The following is a 22,277-nucleotide window of genomic DNA, read 5'->3' on the forward strand; positions in this document are numbered from 1 at the left end:
AGGTGAAGAATCAGGAAGTGAGGTACAAGAAGTTTGATTCATATGTAAAGTTTATTTCATTACTTACACGGATGAGTTTACATTTCTTTGTTATTTATCAAAACATCTGTATAAAACACTTGGTGAATTTTAGGTGCAGACATGGGCTGGTTTCACGTGAAATGTGTTGATCCTTAAACAGCTTATTTTTGTTATTATTTTCTCGTTTCTCCCTTTTGGAAGAACTTAACTTTTAAAAGATTTTAATGAATTTCTTAACATTTTTAAAAAATGTCATAATAGTGTATTTTCCATTTAGTTTCACTGATGTTATGATGTGAGAATAAACCTTACATCTACTATTTAAAATGCACCATTTTTTCTCTTAGGATAATTTGTGGTAATAAAATTGTTATTTTAGGCCATTGCATACATTTCATATCGTTGTTAAAATAAACTTTTAATTATCTTTTTATATAATTTATATTCAGATGTTTAGTTGTAACTGAGAATATTCTAAGACTTAAATGATGCTTTTGACAGCTTAATTTTAAACACTTTTACATAGTTAGATATTTTGTTAATTTACTCATTAAAATTAATGAATACTATAGAATTCTCTTGTGCTTTTACTTGCCATTTTTGTGTGTATTATTTTTGCCTTAATACAAAAAATACTGTTTTCTCTGCCATTTATAATTTTCAATTTTGTCTTTTTTTATTGGACCATCCATTATCTTTTAACAATTATGAATAACTGAAATTTAATTTTATCTCAAATATATAACTGCTTTATTTGGAAAATGAATGTAAATTGTTTTTTATGCCTCTTATTAAACTGTTAAACTGTACTACTCTTATTAAAGTGTCCATTAGTCACCACATTTGTTTGAACTATTCTAGTTTCTGACATGAAAATGCAATTTTTGCATCTATTGTGAGATTTTTATTTTCATTTTTCCCTTCTTTTTACCACATCTGTAGGAATTTAAATATGTGATGAAATGAATGTGAAATTATCTATGTGTTTTAATTTAATAAAATCATCCAAAAAATATCAAATCTTATATGCGCATATGTGCTTCATTTGCTGAGCAAAATAATTAAGATATTAATTTTGTCTCATTTTTCTGGCAGTACACATGTAAGTGTGGTCTAAATTATCCAACATTTGAACTAATTTAAATATATATATATACATGTATATGTACTTTTACTATGAATCAATTTTGGATTTGTCATTAGAAGCTATTTCTCTAGCCACAGAATTTAGAATTACTATTAAACTCTGTTTTCCTTGAGATAATTTTCTCTTTGTGCAGATCCCAGGTGATCACCCCTATTCTACACAAAACTGCTCAAAATTCCCTCTCTTTAAGAATGTGTCTCAGGCATACTTTATAACCAATTATTCTGAAAGCAACAAATCTCTTATTTTGGTCTGAGTTGGCTTCCTGTTCTTGTGCTTGCATCTGTATTTTAGTTCTCCTGTTGCTCTAAAATCACTTATTTAAATCCACAGTCTACAAGGTTAAGCATTATAACATTTATAACACCCCTCTCTTTACTAGTTTGTCAAATTGTGTTTTGGGTGATAATAATTTGGATGCAGTGAGTTAATCTCCATATCTGGCAAATCAGATTTAAAATCTCTCCATTTCACATTTCTCATCTCTTCTTTCTCTGAAACCAATTTCCATTCACACTCTGACTCATATTGGTTGGCATTATGTATTAAAGGAAATATCATCTATGGCTTACTGATCTTTATCCAGAAGTGAATCTAAATACTTCAGGAAGCAGATTTGTCATTTTAATTGAGTTTCCATCCATATATATAAATGAGCTGCAGAAATCTTCATAACTCTTTCAGTGTTGCTCTGTTTACAGAAAGGAGAAGTAGCTGCCAGCCCAAATGCACCACATTATACAAAGCAGATAGAATTTCTTTCCTTCTTCTAACTTAGTATGCAGATTATATGGACCATAAAAGAGAACCTTCTCATGCAGCAAGGCAGAGAGATATTTAATGTCATTTTTTATCTGAAGCTTTTAAGATAAAAAATATTGCTAAAGGGAAAAGTATCTTAAAATAAAAAAGCAATCATTTATAACTAAAAATAGACAACTTTTCATTTTTTACTGTAAAAGAGCCAAAACACATATTCTTTCTTCAGCAAACCTGTGCATCCCTTCAGGGACGTCAAACTCCCATAAAACTGATTTGTCCTACTTCTACTTCATGTTTACAAATTAATATTGAGTACAAAACGTCCACAGCGTATTGACAAGGCTGCCACTTGCTTCTCTGCTGAAAAGCATATACAGCCTCTAACTAATCCTTCTCAGTTCTGAAAAAAACCCTGCAAGAATCAGTCAATATTGTGTCATTTCAATATTAGTACATTTGCCCACAAAATCCTACATAGATAGAGATAAAAGCTCTACAACAAGCAAAGAGGACATGTTTTTTTTCCTTTGCCACAAAATATTGATGAAGTGCTTTATTGAGGGGGAGATCTCATTAATTATTTGATTTACAGAAAAAGAAGACCGAGAGAAGTGAGTGCCTGGCTAATACCATGATGTACCATCTTGAGACTTAAGATCTTTTTAATGTATTCATCAGGGGTGCATCTGAAAGGGGAAAGAGTGAGCTGAATGGGTCCATTAATTTAATTGAAGCAAGCTCAGACAAGAGATAAAACATCCCAGCCTGCTCCTTTTCATGAGTATGAGCGTGGTAGTAAACAGGCAGAGATCCAAATACACCCAAAAGAAATAAAGGTACACGGAGACTCTAGAGACTTCAAGGCCATGGGATCTCAACAGATGCAGAGGTGAATTAACCCTGAAGAAGCCTTCTTCATGCACTGCGGGCACTGTTTAGGCTTTCTTGGAAACTGAGTTACCCTGAGGTTGCATGTAAGTAATTTATTCTTCCTGAGTAAAAGGTCCCTTTATTCCTCTCCGCATACTGCCCCCTCCCAAACTTCTGAGAAATAGGCTCCATCTTCTGCTCTTCAGAGTCAGAGGTGGAGGAAAGAAAATGATTTCCACAGATCTCAGAATCAAGCTTTAAACGATGTTGTTCTCTTGCAGCTCTCTGGTTTGAAATGTAACAGTCAGAAAATTCTTTTAGTCCTAAAGAGGTTAGGCCTCTCAGTGAATTCAATCTGTCTTTCTGTGAGGAGCATCATGATTGTACACAGCACACTAATTCTGTGCTTGGTCGTGCATAAGGACATAAAATAAACAAGGATGTCTGTCAACGAAGCCCAAAGACTGTCTCCTGCAAGTTACACCATTTGAAAACAAAAAGAAAATGTGTTTAATCAACACAAATTCAGACATTTAACCCTTATAAACCCTGACTTAGAGGTAAAGCTATCATGTGCACATTACTGAATATAAACTATCTTTTTCATAAAACTGTAAGAAAAATTATCATTGAAAAGATCTGTCCAATTGCTTCCCATAGATGAGAGAAAATGAACACTTCTTAAAAGAAGTGTAGCATCTTTTAGTCAAATCAGATTATTCTCAATGTTATAATTTTAATGGCAATAATAACATAGATGAACAAAGACTCATGGTTTGGTGTATAAAATTTAAACTGATTACAAACTACAGATTTTAAAAAAATAACTGTGGTATGTTTTCAAATGCATAAGTTATGATAAAATTTTTAATATTGATGTGTAGATCCCAGTAAAATGCAATAAATTGTTTAAATAAGAATTTTAGGAATAAGTTTACCTTAATTGTTGAAATGTTTGTAATTTTCCACAATGTTGTTCATACAGTATGTAAGAGCTCTTTCTGCTTTTCTTTTAATTTTCAGTAATTTTATTCTTTAAGTGAAAGCAGGGTGTCTTTCCTAATACAAAGAAAATGCTTCTTTCTTACTGTGCAAATTATTTTATCAGTAAAATGATGTTTTTCCAAATGTAATTTTAAGTGGAATAATCATTATATATAAGAGTTAGCAATAATTTCTATTATCTATATGAACTCCTTCTATAAGTTCAATAACATCACATATGATTTCTGGTAAACTATAATATTTCAAAGATTTGAATAATAGTTACTTTTCAAAACATCAAAATAATTTGGAGGAAAAAATAAGTTGTTAACAGTGTAACTTTTTAAGATTCTTTAAACTAATTTAATCAGAAAATCATGAGTGAAGGAAGATATGTGCAAAATCTACCTTAACAAATGCAACCTCATCTTCCAGATGACATGTTTGGGTACCAAGCAGCTTCTTTAGCACAGATTCAATCATTGACTAATTCATTATTGATTTTATATATTATCTTGATTTATTCAAATTGGTTCAAGCTGAGTGCAAGATTGCTTACATCCCTCTGGCTTGCCCAGAGTCACGGGAAATTTAAAATAAGAGAACTATGCATTCATACATAATGTGGCAAAGACTTAAAAGAATTCATCTTTAGACCTTTATCTCATGATTCAGAGAAAGCCCTTCCCAAGGTAACTATGAATTTAAAGGACTTTGATTCCTGGAATCACATCTGACTACACTTGATATCCTTCCTAAACTTCTGATCTCTCTCACATTTTTTTTCCTCTTACCATTCTTTTTTCTGTGTGGACCCAGACAGGGAACCATCTATTTCTCTTGATTTTCTTATAACAGGAAGCTTCTTTTCCTGTACGTTATTAGTTTCTTAGTTCTTGAATATTTAGAGTGATGGTAGTGTATTCCACAATTTGTAGCTTTTAAAAATATTTTGGAGTAAATTCTGTCAGAATGCACTTTTTATTTTTTTGGTCATTTTTCTTTATTGTCCCCAGCCAGTGGAAGTTCCATCTTATCTTCTTAAAACCTAATTAATGCCATGCTCCCACAAATTACATAACCTCTTTGCCTGATGCTCTTATTTCCTGACTCCCCACCTTTGGGCATATGAATAACTCTGCAATCAGTTAATGATATATTATGAGTTTGAGCAGAATTACAGAGGACTCTTCCCTGTAGTCTTTCCTTTTTACTTGTAGAGCTTATTTCTATAAACAAAAAAAAATTATGATATAAAATCTGCACCTTCTAAAATAAGCTGTATCACTTTTTCCTAGGAAGACTAGCTTTTCTAAAAAGATAGCTGTAAATTAACTTTGTACATTTTTAACATCAATGTGAAAACCCTTGAAGATACTTTTTGAAATAGATCCCATTCTTGTATTATACTTGGAAGAAGATGATATTGATGAAGTGCCTCTCATTAATATTTAGCTTGTAAGGGCTGGGGATTTAGCTCAGTGGCACAGCGCCTGCCTGGCAAGTGCAAGGTCATGAGTTCCATTCCCGGTACCGGAAAAACAAACAAACAAACAAACAAACAAACAAAATTTAGCTTCATGTGGATTGAATTGACGAGTAAGATTTGAATGGCAGGTAGGACTTGCTTTATTCTCACTTTTGTGATTAGTCCATGTTTTAAAAATACTAGTCAGTTGTGTGTCATCCATGTTAGCTGATTATGAATTCTGCAAGACACAAAGTGCTTTAGGAAATGATCCTTAATAGAGCATGAGATTCCCATCAGGCAAGTCACAGTTTGTTGGAAGTGATAAGCCTAATGTATCTATGGTAAAAATGATTTAATGTGAAACATACTGTGTTTTATAAATCTAGGAAAGTACAAAATTACAGGTAAGATTTCCAGGCAATAGAGACAAAGAATGTTTCTTTAATGGGAAAAAACAGGCTGCAGAATAATAAGTAGGATCTGTGGGAAGGCGAGGGACTTGAGTGAACCCAGAACTTGGGCTTAGTTTGGTACCCAGCAGCTTGAGACTAGAATCTATTTTCCCAACCCGACACTCAGGCTCAAGTTTTGAAGGCCTTAGGCTTTTCATTCCAGAGTACATATATTCTGTGCTTTCAGTTAGAGTGTTTAATGGAATTACACTCTTTATGTAAACATTACATATTTTTAAGTGATGTGAGATTTTCATGGCTCTCTTCTGGAACACACACACATATATAGTACTCAGGTTTCTTGAATTTTGATCACACACTAACAAGTTGATATAAAAGTATTTTGTTATGATACAGTTTCTAGTGATGTATTGCCAAATATTTTTGTTTGAGTCTCTTGTGTTTCCTACTAAGAATTAAACTTATCTGTTTTTACAAGATTTATATTCCTAAATAAATAATATTATGCCTTCTTTAGATGAGGTGATGAGAAGAGAGATTCTATTGATACATATATATATCATTATTGCCATTTATAATTTTTACATATAAGTCTATATACTTGTAGTACAAGCAAAGACTGTTAGAGTGGCTAGGTATATAAAGGTGGAGTAAATCATTTATTGGCTTCAGAACATCTTGAAAATAAGACATATTGTTTCCATAGTAAAAGTTCAAGTCAATGAGATGCACACTTCTACAGTTTTAAGAGAAAATTTTGAGCTGGAGGTGCAAATTTGGGAGTTCTTTAAAGACTTTCCTATTAAGATCTGTTACTATTAAATCACCATATCATGTGGTTCATTATGGATTTTAATCAATCAATTACAATAACCCACAGACTGCAGACCAACTTCATTATGGATTTTAAAACTGAGATAAATTTTTTTTGCTAAGTTCTTCCTCTCACATACTATTGATGTAGATAGTGTAGGTAGGGAGGGCAGAGAAGTTACCTGCTAAACAGAGGAGGACCTCAGAGCATGACAGGTGCTCAGCAACTGGGATGGTGAACATTTGGAGTTGACCGGGATATGGAAAGGAAAACTATAAACCTGTAAACGTTTAATCTTTCCTCAAAACAACACCTATCAATTTTCTCAGAATTTACAGCTAGGCATGGTGGTGCATGCCTGAAATTCCAGCACTTGGGAGGCTTAGGCAGGAGGGTTGCTGTGAGTTTCAGACCAGTCTGGACTACAAAGTGAGCTGGGGCCAGCCTGAACTGCATAGTGACAAAAGACAAAAAAAAAAAAAAAAAAAAAAAAAAAAAAAAAAAAAGCTGCACAATGACTCAAAAAGGCAAAAAAAGAGATTTATTTTTATCTTGATACCTTAAGTCTGTTTACACTACCCTAGCAAATAACAGTGAATTCTGGAAGGAGGATTATGAAGAAGGCCTTTTATTGAGGAGAGTGAGGCAAATTGGCTTTCTTAAAGTAAGGTCATTAGCTTGTATTTAGGGACATTTTCAGTCATTTATAAAGGATACTTTCAGATAATATTTACTTAAGGAATTGGAACAGCATCATGATGTATTACAAAAAGTGGAATCCATAAATCAAATGGTGTTTACTCAGGTTTCAGTATTTTCATGAACTGAACGAGTTTTGACTTCTTAATCTTAACATCTCTCCATCTGGTACTCTTGATGACGATATTTCTAATATAAATCCACCACACTTATGTAGAATATCTGATTAATTAAACTACAGCTTCCTCCAAAAATATTTCTCTGCAGTTTTACTCCATTGATTAGGAGCTACTTGGCTTTTCTGAAATTTTGATTTTGATTGGCTTTTACTAGCCTGGGAGCCTAATACAGAATGAGTAGGCAGATGCACATGTAGCCTGTGTGTCTCTTATCCTTCAGCAGCTCCTTGGAGTGTGTCCTCAATGTGAAAAAGGTAAGGAACAAAAAACTTAAATGTGAAAGAGCTTTGCAGGAATCTACTTGTATCATATTTCCTAATACCCCATTACCTAAGGCCATCATGTCACTAAATCCAGAGTCAAAATACGAATTGTGCCTGACTCTATCATGGTGCCCGGGCCTTGCAAAGTCACTTGAATGAAAGTTTAGATAGAAAGAGGTGTGACAAGGAGAACACATCTGTGTAAGCTCCACCTAACTCTTCAATTTGTATTTGATTTTTGAGCCTTTTGAAAAATGAGGTGGTAGGGTTAATATTTAATCTATTTTGCTTTCTTCCTGGAAGATTACTTTCCTTGACCATAGAAAAATCTTCTCAAATGTAAGTGTAAATATATTTTCCTTTTAAAATAGCAAACTGATGTTGAAGGAATAAATTCTTGCCTTCAAATATCCATAACAACCTTGCTCCTACTAAAATAGTTTTATTACTCTAATAATGGTTTTACTAAGTTGTTAATTGTTTGATGTAATGAACTTCAAATTTTAAAGCTTATTAAAAATTATATAATGCAGGAGATGAACAGTTAAATATGACGCTGAAAGAAAATTTTAGAAAGTATTATTAATCTGGCACTAAACATCAATACAGTAACTGACAAAGTAATTTCCACTCATTACATATAATATTAGTAAATTTGTGGCAATATGAATATCTTATTTTAGTAATAATTATATTATCACACCACTAACTCATAGTCAAATGATATTAAATAACTGAAGTCAAGATTATGTAAGTACAAACTATCAGGAGGAAATTTAGATTCTGTTCCAGAAGGAAAGAATTTCCAATGACTCAGGTGTTCTTTTGGCATTTAATGGTCTATGACCTGTTCTCTAAACTCTGTCTCTTAAAGGATATAAAAAAAGCATTTGGATAGATTTCATCTGTAAAACAATAAAAAATATGAAAATAAGAAAGAAGTTTGTGATCTGTACAGAAAAATACTAAAACTATTGGAGCAGAGAAAAAAATTCTAATAATAAAGACAACAAAGTCCAAACACAAGAAGGAATTATCTTTATTAAATTAACATTTAAAAATTGTAGAATAGTTTATTTTATAAGACAATTTTGGCTTCGTTAAACTAGCATCTAGTAACATTGTGTCTTTAGGGCATCAAATGATTTACATATATATCAGAAAAGATTATTAAGTCAACTATGCTCTCTGGTTTCAATTCAAATTAAAAAGAAATACATTGCTGTAGCTCCTGCTAATGCCTTCTTATGGCTTAGACAAATTTCCATCACAACAGAAATTAATCCAATATGGATGAAAATTGCTAAAATAGGTTTATTTGTTTTTAGCAATGTGTCAAATATTATGCATACATTATTTACAAATCGTATAACTTTACAGGGATATTTAGAGAAGTAAAATACTTTAAAGTGTTTAATGTCAACAATTATGAGAAACTGGGGCACAATTTCATTAAGCAGACAGATTACCTGGGCTAATCATCGCTGCAACTCTGGAGACAAATTAGACAAGAATTTATATATTTTAAACAACTTTTTTTACACAGTCTCACTGAGTTGCTAAATTGTCTGCACTGATCTTGAACCTTCTGTCCTCTCATCCAACCTCTTAGAATTCTAGGATTATGGGCACATGCTTTCACATGGGGCAGATTTCACACACTATTAAAGACATTTCTTTAATGGCCAAAGATACTAAAAGTGCCTGTGGCCATTGGTACTTCTGAGCAGTGTTTATTTCAATTGCTTGTTTTTCATTGATCCGTCTATTTTTGAGGGTCTAATTTTTGTGGTCTTTATATCTCATATATTAATCTTCTGTCCTGGAAATAACTGTATATTAATCTTCTGTCCTAGAAATAACTGGCAAAAAGTAAACAATGGTTATCATCATCAAGAATTAAAAAACAAACAAACAAAAAATTCTGACAAAGGTGTGGAGAAAAAGTGACTCTCCAAATTTGTTGTGGAAATGTAAAATATAAAATATTACACCTATTATGGAAATCGGTATGGAAATTCTATAAAAGACAAAAAAATAGAAATTACATTGACTCAGCTCTCCCTCTTCTGGGTATCTTCCCAAAGAGTGAAAATTCTGTTACTACAGTAATACATACACACCCATCTTTATAGCAATACAACTCAGAATAACTAAATCATGAAAGTGGCCTATATGACCATCAATGCATGAATAGATAAAGAAAACACAATACCTATACACAGTGGAGCACTGCTCAGTCATAAAGAAGAATAGATTTGAATCATTTGTAGCAAAATGAATACCTTGACAAAAGAATAATAATAAAGGGAGCTGGGGATACAGCACAGTGGCAGAGTGCCTGCCTAGCAAACACAAAGTCATGAGTTCAATTTACAGCACCAAAAAAAAAAAAAAAAAAAGAAAGAAAAATGAATAGCTCATACTACAATGCTAGTACAGAAGGTTAAATATCATGTGCTTTCTCTTATATGTGAAACAACATAAGTAATTAAAAGAGCAAAAATAATGGATAGATAGAAAAAGGGAAAGAGAGCCTGTGGCAATGGGAAGGGGATGGAGGGACGAAAGAGGCAGAAGTGAGGGGAGAAAGAGAAGTATTTACTATATATCAAAACCATGTACCTATAACAGCGGCTGAGCCTCAGATAACAATTGTTTTTTCTAAACTCAAACCTCAGTATTCAGGTTTAGTTGCAGCTTTGGCACTTTGGGATAAATAAGTAGGTTTTGGGTTGCAGCTTGGGTTCTTAATCTCTAAAAGGTTTGCCATCACTGGTGAAATTATGAAGAGTGAAAAATGTAGAAACATAGAGATTAGAATAGAAAGAACAAACAATATAATACAGGTAGAAAAAATTATTGATGAAAATCATAAACAATAAACATAAGTTTGAGAACCTGAAATAGAAATAAATGTTACAGTAGTCTTTCATCATCTTCATTTAACGTTGAGTATAATAGGAAAAGCTTACAAATGCTCGAACAATTCCAGAGAAAGTTACTCTTCATACATCCAAAATATGTTAGGCCACCAAGGACACAAACACCCTGGTGCACCCTGACACCCATACGCACACTTCTAAAACAGTAAACAGGCCCACATCCTAAACTAACAATATATTTAGAAAGAGTTTGTGTGAAGAAAATAATTTCTATATATCCCCTGATCCCGTATAGTTTCATAATTACCTTATTGATATAATAAATTGTGTTTTTATTACTGAAATTATTGGTGTGAAGTTAGGAAGATCATACCTTCTAGATACCTTTTAGAAATTTAGATATTTTATTCTATTTCTTTATTACAAGTGCACAGTACATGAAGTTTACAATTATTTGGGGAGTGATACAAGTATACAACACAACTTGGATCTTTCATTTTTTAATCCCCCTTGCCTTCTCTACTGGTTCCCTTTCTCCTCCTCTAAATTCATTTTTCTCATCTTCATTCTTGCTGATACTATTAATCTTTCCTCACATTTATGATGTAGAGTGTTCACAGTCATTATGATTATTAGGTTCCTGTATGTGGCATATCTTCATTCTACTTATTTCTCCTTTTTCTACCCTTCTCCTCTCATGTACATTCTCCTGGAACTCTTCCTGTTTACAAGAGATCTGTCTTGTCTCCTTCTATCTCTCTTCATTGTGCTCTCCTTCTACTCTGCCTTTTTCAAATGGGATGCTATACTGTATTTAAGCTTGTGTACCTCATTTACTTCTGTCTTCATTGGATTTTCCAGGTGCATCCCTTTTCCCACAAAAGTCTCATTATTTTCTTCTTTTAGCCGAGTAGTATTCCAATATATGGATACCGTATTTTCTTTATCCAGTCATCTGTAGATGAATAGATATGTGGGCTGGTTCCAGGATTGTGTACATTGAATTGTGGTGCTATGAACATTGATAGGTATATGCTGCTGGAATATGATTTCTTTAGCTTTTGGAGGAAGGTCCCTAGAAGGGGGATACTTGGATCATTTGAAAATTTCTAATTTTAGTTCTTTGAGGAATTTCCGTACTGATTTACATAAAGGTTGTGTTAGCTGACATTCCCACCAAAATGTAGGGCAGGGAGTTCATTTTTCACCACAGCTATGTGAATATATATTTTTTTTTTTTTTGCTTTCTTAATGATTGTCATTCTTTCTGGAGTAAAATAGAATCTTACAATTGTTTTAATTTGCATTTCTTTACTGCCCAAGGATGTTGAACATTTTTTCATATATTTGTTGGTCATTTCCACCTTTTTTCCTCTGGGCAGTGTCTGTTCACTTCACTTGTCCATTTCTTGATTGGGCCTTTTATTTTCAGTGATCTACTCTTTTGAATACTTTGTGTATTCTAAGTATGAGTACTCTGTCTGAAGACTAGCTGACAAGGTTTTTTTCCCCATTCTGTAGGTTGTCTCTTCACTCTACTGGTTAACTCCTTTGCTATGCAGAAGATTTTTCACTTGATGCAGTCCCATTTGTTGATGCTTGCTGTCGTTATTTCTTTTGCAGTTGTGATTCTGTTTAGGGCATTCTTTCCTACACCTAGGACTTGAAGTGCTTTACTAGTTTTATCTTCCAGTAGGTTTAATGTTTCTGTTATAATGTTTAAATCTTTGATTCATTTTGATTTTAGTTTGGTATATGGAGAGAGATAAAAATACAGTTTCTATCTCCTGCAAACATGTATCTAATTTTCACAGCACCATTTGTTGAATAGATTTTCTTTCCTCCAACATGTGCTTTTGACCGCTTCCTTTACTCTGAGAGCTCATAGATGCATGTGGGAGGCATAAGGCAATACAGTAGGAATAAGAACCACTGGCATCTGGGCAAATTCTTCCTGTAACATATTTGTACCAGCTGGGGCTGCTCTGGCTCAGTCATGTATATACCACTTCCATTTAATGATGGACTGTTGCTTTTCATAGCCAACTTTATGACTTGGTGGATCAGATAATACCCAGCTCATGATGGAGAACTCACGTCACATGGTAACCATGGTGTCCCATGGTCAAGGGTTCAATTTCTACTATGAACTAGTAGCAGACCAGGAGCTAATTTTCAAAGAGAGAGTAGTTGTTTGCAGATAACAAGGCTCAGCAAGGCTGAGCCTTGCTCCAAAATCCTAAAGACCTCCACTGAATTTCACCTATGAGTACCTGCCGAAGACTCCAGCCAGCACTCCTACCTCCAACTGACACTGCAAGAATCAATGGACCCACAGTGACAGAGAAGCCTGAGGAACCTGGACCTGCTGCAGAGCCTTCTCTTGTTCTGGGCCCCACTCAAAACTAGCAGCTCTCTGAGTCAATCAGTAAATGGGCTGCAGTAAAACATCTAAGTGCGGAATGTGTAGCCTCTAAAATCCCAATGGGCCCACTAGGCATAGTGACTCTTATTTGGTTGTAGGGGAGCTGGATATCATAACTATTCTTTCACCTTAAAAGGGGATGTCCCTACATGCGTCACAACACTGGGCTCCAGAAATTTCCCTGAAGTAGAAGGACCATGAATCTATTTGGATTAATTTCTCATCCTCTAGCTCACAAATGCTTTACTAACAAATCCAGAGAGGTTGCTACCTCCTCCTGATCACTTGGTCCAATTAGCATAACATCATCAATGTAATGGACCAGGGCAATACATTGTGGGAGAGAAGGCAATCAACATCTTTGTGAACTAAATTGTGACCCAGGGCTAGAAAGTTAATATAATCCTGAGATAGGACTGTAAGGTGTGTTGCTGGCCTTGCAAAAAGAAATCAATATGTTTCTGGTGGGCCTTAGGGATAGGTATGGAGAAAAAGGCATTTCTTCAAACTAATAGCTGTATACCAAGAGATGTGCTAATCAGCTCAAGAAATGAAATATCAGGGGCTGGGGATTTAGCTCAGTGGCAAAGCGCCTGCCTGGTAAGCGAAAGGCCGTGAGTTCGGTTCCCAGCACCGGAGAAAAAAACAAACAAACAAAAAAAAAACAAAAAAAAAAAAGAAATGAAATATCATTTGGTAGAGCAGCTGCAGGTAGAGGCACAACTTGATTCAGTTTCCAGTAATCCCCTGTCATTCTTCAGGGGCCATCCACCTTCTGCATGGGCCAAATAGGATTATTAAATGTATATATGGTGAGAACCACCACCCCTGCATCCTTCCATGCCCCAATAGTGCCACTAATCTCTGCAATTCCTCTAGGGATTCTATACTGTTTTTGATTACTATTTTACTAGCAAAATACAACTTTACTGGCTTGCATTTGGCCTTTCCAACCATAATAGCCCTCACACTACAGTTAGAGAACTAATGTTAGGATTCTGCTAAGCACTGAGCATATATATCCCAATTATGCATTCAGGAACAGGGGAAATGACTTACAGGATAGATTTGAGGACCTACTGGACTCACTGCAACTTGGACTTTTGCTAAGACTCTCTTGATCCCCTGTCCTGCACAGACCCTATGATAGTTAACTGATTGTGTCAACTTGAGTGAGAAATTCCCAACTAAACTGGATCAGCATAATTTTGGCTGTGGAAGACACACCATAAAAAGACTGTCACCAAAATGTTATAAAAGGGAAATGAAAGAGGAAGGCTTTCTTCTGTTGCTTCAGAGGACCTCCAATCTTCACCTACACTTTGGACATCATCACCCAGATTCCAGTGAACACTTCACCCTTCTACACAGACCTTCCTGCCTCCAGCTCAGACCTTTCAGCCTCCTGCTTTGAGTTAATGCAGGACACTATAGTAGGCAACAAGCTTTTGACTGGATACTTTAGATCTACTACACACAGACAGACCTTTTGGACTTCTCCACATTTGACAGTTTGGGTACTATGGTAAGCCAATCTTATAAATTTTTATATATTTGGCATTAAATCTGTTTCTCTAGTAAGGAGTGACTGATGAAGGCCCCTACTTTTACTGGAGGACCATAATGATATTTTGGATCCCTTGGAATCAGCATTAGTTTAGAAGACTATCCAATAGTCCCCAGTATGTCTCATCATGCCTTTTCCCAGGGTACTTTACTTTACCCTTTTGCACTCTTCCATACCTAACTCTGCAGGCAGCCATTTAAGTGTACCTTTTAAAATTTTATATATTTATCGATCTTATATTATATCTTCTCTTTAGTGAGCAGTGACTGATACAGGTTCAAATAGAGAGATATGTATCACTTTTTCAAAAGATATAATAAAAATATCAATATTCTTACTAAAATTATTTATACGTTAATACAGTCCCTATCAAAATTTCACCAAGGACTCTTGCTGCTGTTGTTAGTTTTTTTTGTATGTGTTTTATACATATAGTCAAGGTGATTCTAAAATTTATATGAAAAGGAAAATAAACTAAAAAGTCAAAATAGTTTACTAATTTCAAAACTTATATAGTTGCAATAATCAAAACTGAGCTATGAACTGAAAAGTACACTCAGAACAAGTAACAGAGAAATGCATCAGACAAATATGCCTCTCTCTCTGTCTCTCTGTCTTTCTCTCTTTCTTTCTCTCTCTCTCTCTCCATATATATATATATATATATTTTGCACCAAAGTAGCAAAAGCAGTTCAAAAAATGGTGCTAAAACACCAGAATACAGAGGGGTAGAAATAAAAGGTAAATAAAGACATAACTTAAAAATAATAACTTTTAAACTTACATGAAATTTAGCTAAAATATATATCATAGGCTTAAATGTGAATCATAAAACTGTATCCATTAAAAAACATGGTAAACATAATTAGGACGTGGAACTATGCAAATACACCTTGGTTCTGACACCAATTACATTGTTCATAAAAAGAAAAATAGATAACTCAATTTTGCTTCATCAAAATTAAGATATTTGCTCTATAACAGATCCTACTAGTAAGCAATGATATGGTACATACTGGGAGAAAATATTTGCAAAGGGCACACACTGCAAAGATATGGTATTTAGTGTAAGCAACTCCCAAACTCAACAAGGAAACAAAATAAAATAATTATAAAATGGACCATAAAACACAAAAGAGATACTTTATGATACATCAAAATATATGATATTCAACATTCCATATTAAGTTGATACAAACATGAACTAGTATTAAATGCCACTCTTTCTTCGTTAGAATGGCTGCAATAAAAACTACAACACCTGCAAACTATGGCAAGTATGTAGAAAACTAGTGTCTCTCAAAAATTGCTCCTTGACTTAGAAAATGCAAGCAGACTCACTGGAAGGCTTTTCAGATTTTTTTTTTCTTCCGGTACCAGGAATCAAACTCATGACCTTTCTCTTGCCAGGCAGGCACTGTGCCGCTGAGCTAAATCCCCAGCCCCCCAATTTTTTTTAAAACCTGTCCAACTAACATATGGGCCAGCTCTTAAACTTCTGACCATTTATCCGAGACAAAGGAAGGTTATGTTCATATGAAAACCTGTGCAAGGACATTCTATCAGCTTCATTTATAATGTTGAAAAACATATAACACAGAGTAACCGTGTAAGCAAATTATGACATGTAAAAATATACTAAAGAATGTTACTTATTAATAAAAAGGACTTAATCATTGCTCTGAATGAAATCTCTGGAGAATCTTGCTGAGTCAGAAAAAAAGCCAATCGTATAAATTTACATACTATATAATTCTATTTACAAATCATTCTTAAAATGGTGAAACTATGGAAATAGACAACATGTAGAATTTCAGAGTATTTACTGGAGGTTAATAAGTGTAGTGGGCATAGTATAATAAATTGAGGGATCTTTGTTGTCCTGGAAATATCCTGGCTCTTATATTGTAATATGGCTTTGCAAGATATTATTATAGAGAAAACTGAATAGAAGATACTCAAGTTCTTCTCCAGTAATATGGATGAGTTTTCAGTTATGTCATGATAAAAAAGTAGTTAAGACATTTTCCATGTTTTTCCCCACATTAATATATAATATGATTCATTTGAATGGAAAAGAGTAAATCATCCCTAACCAACTTGTGTGTCCCTCTAGAGAGGAATAGATAAACTGTGTTATATTCGCACAAAGGTATATAATATTTAAAATGTTCTTTGCATAAAATAGGCTAATGTTAAAAGCAAACTAATGGGGGAATAGTAAATTGTCCAAAACTCTTTACAAGTAGTGATATTATTAAATTTCACAAAACTTAACTTTTATTTGTTCTAGAAACATATACATTAAAATAGGAACAGTCCCTGATTTAAAATTGCTTTACTGAAAAGTTTTTATTTTACCATGGTGCAAATGTGATACAAATTCATGAGAAAGTAGGAATCATTCCACAGATTTTGAAGGTTGTTTTTTTTCTGCCAATGATGTGTAGGATAATATCCTCTTGTGATGCTGGCCAATAGCAGTGGACCACAGCCCCAGGCAGCCACACAATCAACAGGGTGAGCAACACTGTTGTAGCTAAGGGATGATACTAAATAGACCGGGTGTAGCATATGTATCTTTTACTTAGAAAACCTTCCACTTGAACTGGGTTTATCAAGGCATAATATCCTCATAGGTCAAGGAGCACTCTGTAAATAATTTTAAAAGCATTGAATACATAAATACATAAAATATACACAATATTTTATACACATATGTATGATATCTCATGTAATATATAGCAATCCATATGAAACAAGAAATAGATGTGTGTTTTTGAAGATTTGTCAGTCTGGTCATCACTTAAGCATGATAGAATGATGGTTTTACCAAAACTTCAAATATTTCTACAATATTTTGTTTTAACCAGTGGTTCTCAACACTTGGTACTACCTTCCACTCGGGGTGTTTCTGGAAATATTTTTGGATAACTTTCTTTCCATAGCTGGAAGTGCCAATTTAATTTGGTGCTGTGGAGGTAGGCTTTCTAGATGTGTACACTAGAAGACAGTCACCTCACAGTGAGTAATCATCCTATTCCAAACGCTGGCAGTTCCTACTGATAAAAAAATCTCAATTGATTTTAGAGTCCGAACAGGTACCACAAATTCGTACAACACCTAGAATTACAACAGTTCAGCTAGTGATATGAAGAAATTTAGATTAAGAGCATTCATACTATTTTTTAAAAATACCCACACTCCCAACATATGATTTTTTGTAACCTAATTTATAGTCTGAAGTGAAATTGCGGAAATTTCATACCATTAGATGATAATAGCATTATTTTATTTATGTAAAATGAACACAGGAATCATTCCAGTTTCCATGTAGATGATTGTATAGTAAGAAAATGGAAAATGAAGAACAGCATAGTTTGCAAGAATAATTCATTTCACCTGTAATCCAAAACAGTTAGACAGACCCAGTTGTGACATTTGGCATGTTGAACTACTCATATTAGAGCAAGACATTGCTCACTTACCAAATTAAAAATTCTTACAAAGGTTTGCTTGTCTAGCAGAATATTTACAGAGCAAGTTACTTGCAGTCTAAGGTTTGACTATACTTTCAAAAGAATACATGAGCAATACTGAAGTTATAAATGAAAGCAATGGTTGTAAAATGTGGATGATGATCAGATTAGTGATATTTAAAGGATTCTTATTTATAGAGCTGATATGTCTAGGTGACTAAATTTTACATTACTGTCTTAGTATTTTTTAAATCCCTGATGAGACCTGTCAGCACTTGAGCTGAACCACCGGATGTTTTTGTTCCACACAAAGGCTTTCTCCGGAAAGATGAAGTAGACTGCAAGAGCACAGGTTGTAGGGCATGACTTTTGTAAATGGTATTGTTCATGGGCTTTGGTTGGTTGATTTTTTCCTTCTAAAGGTAAAATTCATTATATGTTTGCAATGAGTGACTAACCACCTCAGTTTTCCTGGGACAGTCCAGGTTTAGTCACTGAGTGTCTTGCATTTGTACAAACCTCTCAGCCATGGGCATGTAGCATAGAGGTTCAACACAGCAGCATGTAATATTCAGCAGTAAAATATCAGTTCCTTATGGGAAAAGTATTACTTTATATTCTGAGTACGTGGACTGGCAAGCATAAATCATCTCATACAAAAGCATAGTTACTACTTCCATTAAATGAATATATTGACAAAGGGAAAACTCCAGTTCTTAGTGGTATAAATGGATTTAGGGAAGAAAGTTTGCTCTTTTATTAACTTGAAATATTCATATTTCATTATTATGCCTGGAAATTGAAGCAATAAACTGCTTTAGAGTATAAATTTTTTTAAAAAATTATGGTATACAAAACATTTTAGAGATCTTGTTTATAGCTAAGTATTTAAGTAACACTTCACAGTTTTGAGTGAAGTGTGGATGTCATTGCTTCTGTTAATCAGCCCTATAAAGATGATACACTGTCTACATTTTTTGAGTGAGCTTTTGGAAACAGACAGTGCTTAGAGTTATGGTTTGATGTAAAAGAATCATTTTTAGGTTCCATTTGAAATAACGTATGGTTTGTACAAAGAACGAGTGGCTTATTTCAAAGCCACCCTCTTTGTCCCTGTTTTTTTCTATTTTATTGAAGAAAAAATGCAAATGTGGGATCAATTCTGATGTGGGATTTTGTTTATAATTTTTGACAGTTCTGCCTCATCCTTCTTTCACTGACCAAGTGGACTTCATCAAGTTCAACTGCTGACATGAACCAATTGACAGAAATCATTCATGAAAGGAAAAGAAATAGTGTGTCCTGTAACATTTGACTGGTGGATCTTAGGAAAGGTTATCAGTTACATCTTCTTACATTAATATTTAGTAATTTTAATAATCTATTTTCAAATTGTCTATTATGTACATACATCAATGTGAGACTTTTGTTTTAATACTATCATTCTATAATTAATCTGAGATTATTGATTCACAATTTCTAAATATTCATAACTAAAGGCTCATCAAAAACATTGCATTCGGCATGGAGTATTGCTGACTATACCTGTTATATGTAACTGCTCAATAAATATTTTATGCATATGTTTTTAGTTTGGATTGTGGCTTATTTGCAAGATTGACTCTAAAGAACAGTTTTATTTTATTTTTAAATCAGATATACTTTTAAAACCAACTATGAAATCTAATACAATGTTTTCATGTCTTGATTATGCGATTATTTCATAACTGCAAAGCAAAAGTAGAATTTATATGTGAAATACATAGACTTAATGATAACTGCAACAGTTAAAACATCATGGATGTATAAGATAGTTTAATTTAAATAAAGAATACCTGCCAGCTATTTATCTATGTGAAGAAAAGAAAAACTGGACCCGTATCTCACTCCCCGTGGTAAAATTAACTCCAAATGGATAAAAAATCTACACATAGGACAGAAAACTTTCAAGTTGCTGGATAATAACCTAGCAGAAATATTTAAATCCGTAGACATAGGTGAAGACTTCCTGAACTCCAGTATCACAAGACATGATATCAAATATCAGCAAAGGAGGCTACCACAAATTTAAAAACTTCTGCACAATTAAGGAACAAATAAATACAATGAAGAGACAACATATAGGGTGGAACAAATCTTTGTCAACTGCTCTTCTGTATGTAGAACCATCCCTACATCCCTGGGATGAAATCTTTTTGAACATGTTGTATAATCTTTTCAATGATTTGCTGCATTCTGTTTTACAGTATCTTATTGAGAATTTTGCATCTATATGTATTAGGGAGATTGGCTTGTAGTTCTTTTTTTTTTTTTTGGTTGTATCATTCTCTGGTGTTGGTATCAATGCAATGTTTGCTTCTAGAAATGAATTTGGGAGTATTGCTTCCCTTTCAATTTCACTAAAGAGTTTGTGAAGTAGCAGCATTGGTAGGTTTTTAATTAAATCTTTAATTTCATTGACTGATATTGGTTTATTCAGAATTTTTATATTTTCTTGATTCAGCTTTGGTAATTTATACATTTCTGGGAATCTGTCCATTCCATCTGCATTTTCCAACTCATTAGAACACAGATTCTCAAAATAGATGTTAATGGTCTTCTGGGTTTTTGCAGGACATGCTGTGATTTCACCTTGTCATTCCTAATTGCATGGATTTGAGACACCTCTTTCCTTTTTTAAATAAGATTGGCTAAGGGTTTATAAATTTCATTTCAGTTTTCAAAGAACCAAAATTTAGATTCACTTATTCTTTGTATTCCTTTCTTAGTCTCCACTGGATTAATTTCTGCTCTGAGCTTTATTATTTCCTCCCTTGTACAAGCTTTGGGCTTAACTTGCTCTTCTTTTTTCTAGAAGCTTGAGGTTCAATATTAAATTGTTTATTTGGGCTTGCTCTGTTTTCCTTATAAGGGAATTCACCACTATGAATTTCCCTTATAGGACTGCTTTCATTTTGTCTCATATGTTCTTGTATATTGTACTAGCATTATTGTAAAATCAAAGGAACTGTCTAATTCTTCTTTAATATCATCTGTGGTCCACTGGTTTTTCAGGAAGGTATTATTTAATTTTCATGTGTTTATGAAATTTTTGTGGTTTCTTCTGTGATTGATTTCCAATTTAATTGTACTATGGTCTGATAATATGCACTGGATAAACTTAATTCCTTTGTGCTTACTTAAGCATGTTCTATAAGCTGGTATGTGGTTTATTTTGGAAAATGCCAGAGTGCAGCTGAAAAGAATGAGTATTCTGATACTGTGGGGTGGAACACTCTGTAGGTATCTACTATCTATTTGTTAAAAAGTTTGATTCAGTCCTGATATTTGTTTGTTGAATTTTTGTCTAGTTGATCTGTCTATTTGTGACAGTGGATACTGAAGTTTCCCATTGCAATAGTTTTATAGAGTTTGGTGCACTAGGTTTTGGTGCGTATATATTTATGATTGTTATGTCTTCTTCTTGGATTGTTTGCCTTACAAGGATTTAGTGAACTTTGTTTGTTTCTCTTAATCAGTCTTGGCTTGAAATCCACTTTGTCTGCCAATAGAAGAGCTACCGCTTCTTTTTTCTTTTCCTGAGTTCCTGTCACATGGAGTAGTTTCTCATCCTTTGCCTTTCAGTATCTGAGTTTCTTTTTGAGTTAGAAGTGTTTCTTTTAAGCAGAATTTTGTTGGATCTTGCTTCTTTATTCATTCTGTCAATCTGTTCTTTTTATTGATGACTTGAGACCATTAACACTGATGATTATAACTGATACATTTTGACTTATTCTTGCCATGTTATTTTTTGATTGTTGACTCCCTTCCTTCTCTCCATTTAAATGCTTTCTTTACCTGGTTGATTCATTCTTTTTGGATTAATGGAATTCCCGTTCTTTTTATATCTTTCTAGACTGTCCTTCAGAATATTTTGGAGTGCTGGTTTGGTGTTCATGAATTTCCTCAGTGTCCATGACCTGTTCCTTGTCATGGAAGTATCTTATTTCTCCATCAGTTTTGAAAAATAGTTTTGTGGGGGTACATAAATCTGGGGTAGAAGTTACTTCCCTTTAGAACATGAAATAATTCACTCCAAACTCCTTTTAATTCAAAGGTTTGTGTTGAGAAATCTGCTGTGTTTCCAATGGGATTTCCTTTATATTTGATTGGTTTCTTTTCTCTAACAGCTTTTAGTATTCTTTCCTTGTGTTGAATTACTTGAATCTTGACTATTGTGTGACTTGCTGTGGATTTTTTCTTAAGCATGGTTAATTCAAGTTTACATGCACGCATCTTTATGTCACATTCTTTTCCAC

This window comes from Chinchilla lanigera, unplaced genomic scaffold (assembly GCF_000276665.1).
Source record: "Chinchilla lanigera isolate Chin_1 unplaced genomic scaffold, ChiLan1.0 scaffold00045, whole genome shotgun sequence".
Lineage (NCBI taxonomy): Eukaryota > Metazoa > Chordata > Mammalia > Rodentia > Chinchillidae > Chinchilla > Chinchilla lanigera.